Source organism: Triticum urartu, chromosome 2A (assembly GCF_056163025.1).
Source record: "Triticum urartu cultivar PI428250 chromosome 2A, HENAU_Tu73, whole genome shotgun sequence".
NCBI lineage: Eukaryota > Viridiplantae > Streptophyta > Magnoliopsida > Poales > Poaceae > Triticum > Triticum urartu.
In genome coordinates this window covers 13,276,397-13,284,689 of record NC_141874.1, presented here as the reverse complement: position 1 = coordinate 13,284,689, position 8,293 = coordinate 13,276,397, and the positions used below count along the sequence as shown (strand labels likewise).

The following is an 8,293-nucleotide window of genomic DNA, read 5'->3' as shown; positions in this document are numbered from 1 at the left end:
TATCCAACATTCACTTAATTTGCTCTCCAGAATGCATTGAACATGCATGAGGCGACATGAATGGTATATGTGGCCACGTGGGGCAATGAAAGGAGTCACTAATTGATTAAATAACTAGTACGTCAAGGATCCTGGCTCCCCGGCTGTCCTATAAATACCCGCACAACTAACCAACAAAGATGCACCAAGCAAGAGTGTCTTCAAACACAACTGTTAAAACATCTGTCCATTACCTATCAGTTCCACAAATTGCCTTCTATCCTACTTCATATAACACCCTGCCCAGCTGATGCAATATGGCTCTTGGTACTCTGGTTATCATGGTCACCATGCTGGTGTATTTTCTCTGGAAAAATAAAAGAGTGCTATTGTCCCAGAAGCAACGGGGGCGACGATGCAGGCTGCCCCCGGGCCTGCGGCACTGCCCATCATTGGCAACATGCATCAGGTGATTCTGAGCAAGCCGGCGGTGTTCCGATGGATCCATGGCCTGCTCAAGGAGATGACACAGACATCATGTGCCTCCGTCTCGGAGCTACCCATGTCATTGTTGTAGCATGTCCACAGATAGCCTCTGAGGTACTACGAAAAAATGATGAAGTTTTTGCCTCCCGTCCCACCACCTTCGCCTCGGGCATATTCAGCTTCGGGTACAAGGGCTCCATCTTCTCACCATACGGAGACCAGTGGAAGAAGATGAGGCGTGTCCTTACTGTTGAGATTCTCGCCTCGTCCATGGAGCGAAAGCTCCACCACCTCCGGAAAGAGGAGTACGACCACCTTGTGAGGTACATTAATAAAACTCATTGCAGCGACATGGCATGTCCAGGCAACATTGTCAACGTCCGTCATGTAACCCAACACTTCGTTGGTAACATGATAAGAAGGCTTGTGTTCGGTAAAAGATACTTTAGTGACCTACCAGCTTCATCCACTAGTGGGCCTGGACATGATGAGGTGGCACATGTTGCCGCTCTCTTCACGGCCCTCAACCATCTCTACAGCTTTTGTGTGTCCGACTACTTCCCTGCCCTCATAGGCCTCGACTTGGATGGCCATGAAAAGGTTTCCAAGGTTGCCATGCAAACAATCAACCAGTTGCATGATCCTATTATAGAGGAGTGGATGCGTGAAAGGTCATCCACTCTTGAGAAAGGGCCCCGAGACTTTTTGGACGTTCTGGTTCATCTTAAAGATGCAGAGGGACAACCAATGCTTTCCCTAGAAGACATTAGAGCACAAACAGCGGTTAGTATGTCATCTTAACCTCAATAAAAAGTTTCTTCATTGTTCTTCGATCCATTTTATCTGTGTATTGACCTTTTCTGTTGCGTTATACTGATTACTTTATTTATTCTCAAATCTATGGATGTACCTAGGAAATGATCTTTGCAGCAGTCGATAACCCATCTAATGCGGTTGAGTGGGCACTCGCTGAGATGATAAACATGCCAGAGATCATGCAGAAAGCAACCGACGAACTCGATGCCGTTGTCGGTAAAGATAGACTGGTGCAGGAGTCTGACATTCCTCAGCTAAACTATCTCAAATCGTGCATCCGGGAGGCCTTCCGCTTACACACATACCATGCTCTTAACGTACCCCATGTCACCATGGCGGACACAACAATTGCTGGCTACACCATCCCCAAGGATAGCCACATACTTTTAAGCCGGCTTGGACTTGGCCGCAATCCCAAGATTTGGACTGAACCACTGGAGTTTCACCCTGAGAGGCATTTGAACACTGGGAATGTACTTCTCACTGATCCAGGCCTACGTTTCATTTCATTTAGCAGTGGGAGGAGGGGTTGTCCTGGGATTTCACTTGGTACCTCTATGACAATGATGTTGTTCGCAAGGATGTTGCAGGGATTCACTTGGACAAAGCCTCCCGACGTTAAGAGTATGAGTCTCCAAGAACGCAATGCGGGCCTTGCACTAGCTGAACCCCTTGTTCTGCAAGCTACACCACGATTGGCTGCACATCTCTATATATGATCCAATTAAATAGATTTAATATGCGTTTTCTCATTTATGTGTCAATAAAATGTATCTGGAACTAGTGTATGTTACATGTTTCCGGCGCTACGTTCAGTTCTCTTTTAATATTATGACACTGCATGTGTGCAGAAACAAAGAAGCAATCGATGGTTGCATCACTAATGTAATGTGTGTACTTATCATTATGTAAAACAAAACCTCTGTATTTTCCATTATGGTGTACCATGAAATAATCCTTGGAATTGCACAAAAGTTTTATGTTTATGTTGTATACATGCCTGGCTGTACAATTGTGTGCCCAGCTTTGACCCCGTCTTACAATTATGTCATTCATGCATCAATATGTTATGTATTGCCAACTTATTGTTCTATGAACTAAGTTTTTTCATATTCTATTAACTAGGGTTTTTTTGTGAGAAATCTTTTCTTCTGAGATATAAAAGCTGTATCATGATGCATTTTAGTAGAAAGAAACTTATACACAATGATTAACGAGCCGGGCAGGTTCGCCATCACCGAAATGGCGAAAAAAGGGAAAATGCTCATCCTAATCAGGCTCAAGGCCCGGTTCATTTCCCTTTGAAACAACCAAAATTCTGAAGAACTAGACTGCGGCAGATTCTGCTTAATATTCAAGTTAAACAGGTTGTCCGAAGAAATGGCTTGGTGCTTGAAAACGATGTGAGAATTCTAATTTTGGAAGTAATTTTCTAGTTTTCATACGTTTAATGAATTGTATTATGCAGGACAGTGTATTGTCAGGCTAGTGGTTATTGTTGATAATGCTACGAGTAAGTTCTTGCTGTTTGGTTTGTACTGTCAGCTTTTCGTTTATTGCTGCAGGTCCTTCATTTCATTAATTTCACTTCATTTCATCAGTGCAACAACAAAGACAGAAAGAAAAATTTATTTCTGAATTACGCGGGCAAAGTTGCTATACTAATTATACTTTTCGGCATAAACTGCAAACTGGTCTAAATAACAGAATCATCGTTATCCACAGGTGTTTATGGAATAGACTACCTACATGTGGCATAGATCATATCATACATCGTACAATTTGCATCCATGCAATGAATTCCATATCTAGTATTGCAAAAGGAAAAAAAATATCAGTTTTAAGTAGACTATAATAGGTGGGGATAGAGTTTCCAAGTTTATATTGTACCAATCTGCTCGTTTTTCTTTTAGGTTGCATGATATTCATTGCTTTACTAACTAGGGAATTAAAAAGGTGATTGTTCCTAAAGTATTTTCAGTTTTTTCTTAATTTTCTTAGATTAATTGTGCATTTTGTTGACTTTAATTTTTATTTTAATCATTAATTTCATATTATAAAAATGTGATAAGTTTTAATTTTGCTGGAAATTATAATCTAATATATTTGTATTGTTTTCTAAACACTTCTGGCCTTTCGGTTTATGTCTGTTTCTTTCTTTTTAAATTTTTGTCCAGCAGACAGTCAGACCTGCAAATCCGTTGGAATGCAATTTTTATCCGTTGTTGATTTATTTTATGTGTTTTCAAGAATTTAGTTATCTATATATTTCTTTATGCCCGGTGATCTGTCATGTGTTGCTGACGATTTAGTCGATGGTTAACTATGAATCCCTAATCCAATTGTGGAGCGATGTTAACACCAAATACAAAATAGTACATGTCTCCGGGGAAAGGGCAGGTCTGAGACTGGGACTCGCAGCCACCTCATTTAAGAAACTCGCACCGTACGTGGTCCTTACTCACTCCTATGGACTCCAGGGAGCCTTTGGTTACTGGGTGCAACCAATGGGAGATGGTAGCTCGGGATATCTTCAACCGGTTCGGATGGCGCTCGCATAACAGGATAGGAGTCTAGAGAGCTTATCCTTTTTATCTTCATTGTGCCGGTTGATATGGTTCACATGTATTTTTTTCCTTTTTTTGGTACTTTGATCTGCTCCGTTTTGTGAGCTGTAAGACTTTTATGACGATTATGGATTGTTAATAAGATGGATGCATGCATCATCATGATGCAGAGGCCAGGGGTATGCCTCCATTTAAAAAAAAGAAACCTCATTTAAGAAATAACTCCAACTGAGCTTAGAGCTAGCCAAGCTCGAGTTTTATTTGTTTTACAAGTTCTCTTTATTAGTTTCATTAACTTTAAAAATATGCAGAAACGATGTTTATAAATCATATGCATATATGTATCTGAAAAGGTATTTTTGAAATATGTAATTTTGTTGATTTCCGAAATATGCTATTATAAATTTTTGCTGGCTGATATAGTTTTGATGATGGATTTATTAATTCCTGTTTATAGCCTGCAGACGCGGAGAATGAATAGCTTGTGTTCTAGCTGTGACATGTGATCGCGCGGGCGAAACGCGCGGGGTTGAATCGTCGTCGGGAGCACGTACCTACGTACTAAAATGTCGGAGGTGGTCACATCTGCAGCAGCTGGCATATGTGACACCAGTACGTGACGTACATCTGAAAAACGAGCAAGTTAATCATGTACCGTATTAATGAGTGGCTCTGCGTTCGTGGATGAGAACGTCCACAAGATTAGTCTCACAATGCGATTCGGTGTCCGTCGTAGCTCGTACGTAACTTGTCCATCATTGATTGTGTAGGATGTGCTGTGGATTGGACTGGAGAGAAGGCTTCAGGACCTTAACGTGTGATCCAAAACACGACAGTGAAGAGACAGACGACGGTGATGACAATGCGAACCTGTGCACCATCGAAAGGTCGACAAATCGAAATTCTCTTGGCTGTTCCAGATGCATGCAGTTGCCAATTTCAAATCGTTGAGAAGGTTTTTTTTCTTCTGTGACACCTATTAGCTCGCCTGTGCATTTTTTTAATGTAAAGGCGGTGAGTTGTTGCTCTCTCTTATGATTTCTAATTAAACTCTCCTTCCCGGGCGCTCCGGCGGTGGAAGGGTGGGGGAGGAGGAACCCCTCGGATCTGGCTGCCCGGTGTGGAAATAGGGTGTGGGCTTGCGTGTAAGGCGGTGTTGTGGTTGGGGCAGCAGCCTCGACGCGTATGGAAATAATGTCCTCCCAATCCTTGCTCCACCTCAACGACGGCGCTCCGGGCTTCAGCGCTGAAGGACCAGTCGATGTTTGGCATGGTGTTGTTGTGGAGGCAACGATGGCAGCAGTACCGTTGGCTGTTTTGTCCTCAAGCTTCGCAGGCGTCGTGGCAGCGACTTATGCAGCACCACTGGGAAGCTTCAAGAGTTTGTGTAGGCTTTGGGTGCGCTTGTTTGTTTTTGTTCTAGGGGGCAGTGCCGGTGTGCCATGTTCTCGTGCTTCCGCGTCGGCTTGGTTAGCATCGATGCTCTCAACGCTTGGACGTCGAATTTGGCTACAACAAGTTCATCTCTAAGATGTTTGACGGTGCGCGTTAGAGTACAATGCAATGCTCGCCCAAATCTAGAAGTGGGGAGCCTACCGGAGCGGCTGCGATGGCGCACCATCGGGCCATCTAGGAGATTGGAGGAGTGAAGCATCCTAGGGACCTAGTTGTAATATTTTTCTTTTTTAGGGTTGTCTTGTAATGTTGATCTGTGGCTAATAAATCTGGGGGTCTTTTGGGAAAAAAAATCTACTATACAACCTTATTTTTTTATAAACATATTGTTTTCTAATAGTTTCTAGCTTATACTAATTTTCCAAAATTTATGATCTTCTTTTATGTTTGTCTCTGTCTTTTTGCACTGGAAGGGCCGTCGAGTATGCAATTCTTGTCAGGGTACCAAGAGGTAGTCGCGGAATTGATAGTCAGGTTGGAAAATCATCTTCTTGGATGATCACACCACTTTGATGAAGATCAAGGACGAGCCGAAGGCGCGTCGCTGTCATCGCCCCTCACCGAAGCCGTACAAACCTTGTTGTAGTAGATAGTGGGGAAGTCATTGTGTCAAGGCCTCATAGGGCTAGCGCACCAGAGTAGCGACCATGGCCGATGAAAACATTTGTAGTTCAAATGGATCAAACGTGTAAGCACCCAAACAAAGACGAAGGAAGACCGGTTCCAAATAGATCCACCAAAGACTAGCATAGGACGAATCCCATGAGATCCGACGGAGACACATCTCTACACACCCTCTGATGATGCTAGACGCACCATTCGGACGGGGATATAATGTGGAGAAATTATTCCTACTGAGGGACATCGTCGTCTCCATACAACCCCAACCAAGATGTTAAATCTAATAAAAAAGGCCATCAGTGGCGTTGATGGAAGGGAAGCCTTGGGTACTTTTGTTGTGGAGGAGGAAAGAGAATAATTTCACGATATTGATCATGTCACCTTGATTAAGTAGATGGGCGGCAACGAAGAACGCTATAACACTAACTTCTTCAAATTACAAGATTAAACTTTACATTCCTTATGGATCATTCATGCTCATGCACGATTAATAGTTAAGCTTGGGAAAAATGTATGAGCGGATCTTACACGCTTCGTTTCCACAGTTGGATCTTGATATTCCGAAGAATGTTCTTGGATTATCCCTTTAAATTTTCTATGAAAGAGTAATTAATTGCAATGCGCAAATCTGATATTTATTTTGTATTTCTTTATAGATATGCCTGAAAAGTTCAAGATTATGATATCTCCTAAATATGCTCATGGAATAGCAATTTTTCATATGTGGTACATCACCAGACGAGCATCCAGAAGGAACGATGAGCACTGGTACTACGTCTGCCGCTACAAGCCCTAATACGCATGATTGAACATCTATTAAGGAAGATAGGTGGCACTGGAAATGGCTTGCCATTCCGAGTCACCGAGCTTTGTGAAGTCTACCATTCCATAGTAGGCACTATATCCAAAGTCCCTATAGTTATAAACATCGTCTTCGTCACCTCCATTTAGGTAAGCGGTAGTACTCGATCAATCGGATTAGACAAGTACAAAAACGACCATTAGAGGAGATCAACAGAGATGATTCCCATAGCTAAAACCTCTAGTCATGTAACATCCCACTTTTCCAAATTAGGATGTTAATAGAAGCATAGCACCTGCATATCATTGTTTCATGCAATGTTGGAATGTTCAAACTGGTTTTCAACTCAGACAAAAGCGGAGATATGACTTCTTGAAAGTAATGTTGGAATACCTTTGATAGAGCTTCATTGCATATACGGGTCTTCTAAAAGAAATTATGGGGACTATCTGAACCATAAAGTATTGTAGGAAACTATTATAAAGGCCCGTAATAGATATTCTAAATAAAATATTTTTAAAACATGCACGTGAGCTGAATTTTGTTCCTAAGCTCAATATTATTATTTTGATTTATTGTGATCTGTATGTATTTTTCTAAAATCGGGTTGTCAATTATATATATAGGCCATAATGAATTTAGGAAAAATATTAGAGATGCTCTTGTATTTGGACCGATCGACACCGTCCTGATAACCCAAATCCCAGTCCACACAGCCTTTAGAAAACTCCTTATAGGTGTGGTCACATTAGAAAACTCCTTATGGGGCTGAAAGAAGTAGTGTGAAAATTAAGTGTGTCAGAATCTCAAACTATCCATTATCCATGGCCGCGCGATTGAATGAGGAACTACTAATCCAACTTCTGTTAGATTGGCCAGCAAAATATCAACCCTTCTTAGTGTATCAAATACACATTTGTACATGTCTCCAGGTACAGGCCAACTTGACTGGGACACACGACCAACCTTGGCTCGTCTTCTAGCTGTGAGCCTGTGAGTGATTATCAGTCATGGTCATTGGCCGGTCTTCAATGGTTTGGCTACATATGACCGTGTACTGCAGAAAGATTCTCTGTGAGGAAGAATCAAAGCAACCACGCTCTCTCTATCACGCATTAATTATTGGTAGTCAGAGGACGTGCGAGTGTCATAATTTCACTCTATATATGGCTGCTCAATTTGTGGTCATGTACTGCAAACAAATAGCCTATGTTTGTGGACGAGAGAAAAAAAGAGAAGATTCAAAGCAGCATCGGTATGGACGAGAGAAGAGAAGATTCAAAGAAACCACACCCGCACGATCGAGAGTTGATTTGTGGACGTTAAGAGCGCGTACAAGGTTGTCACATCTGATGTACATATATATCACACGAGATACCTCTCTCCTGTGCCAACATATATGGAAACTTGGAAAGTGAGAGAGGGAGACATGTACGATGCCATGAAAAGGAGCAAGAGAGAGACATATGACCAAGCAAACCTCTCAGCGACGATGCTGCAACGAAACGTTTGGTGCATAGTTCATTTTATAAGAATCGCTAAAGTTAGCTGACAAATTTCATTTTTA

At 42.0% G+C, this 8,293-nt stretch overlaps 1 pseudogene; it reads left to right on the top strand.

Annotated features, from left to right (window-relative positions):
• The first annotated feature begins 314 nt into the window (after window positions 1-314).
• LOC147982886 (tyrosine N-monooxygenase-like) lies at window positions 315-2,000 on the top strand (annotated as a pseudogene).
• The last annotated feature ends 6,293 nt before the right edge of the window (window positions 2,001-8,293 follow it).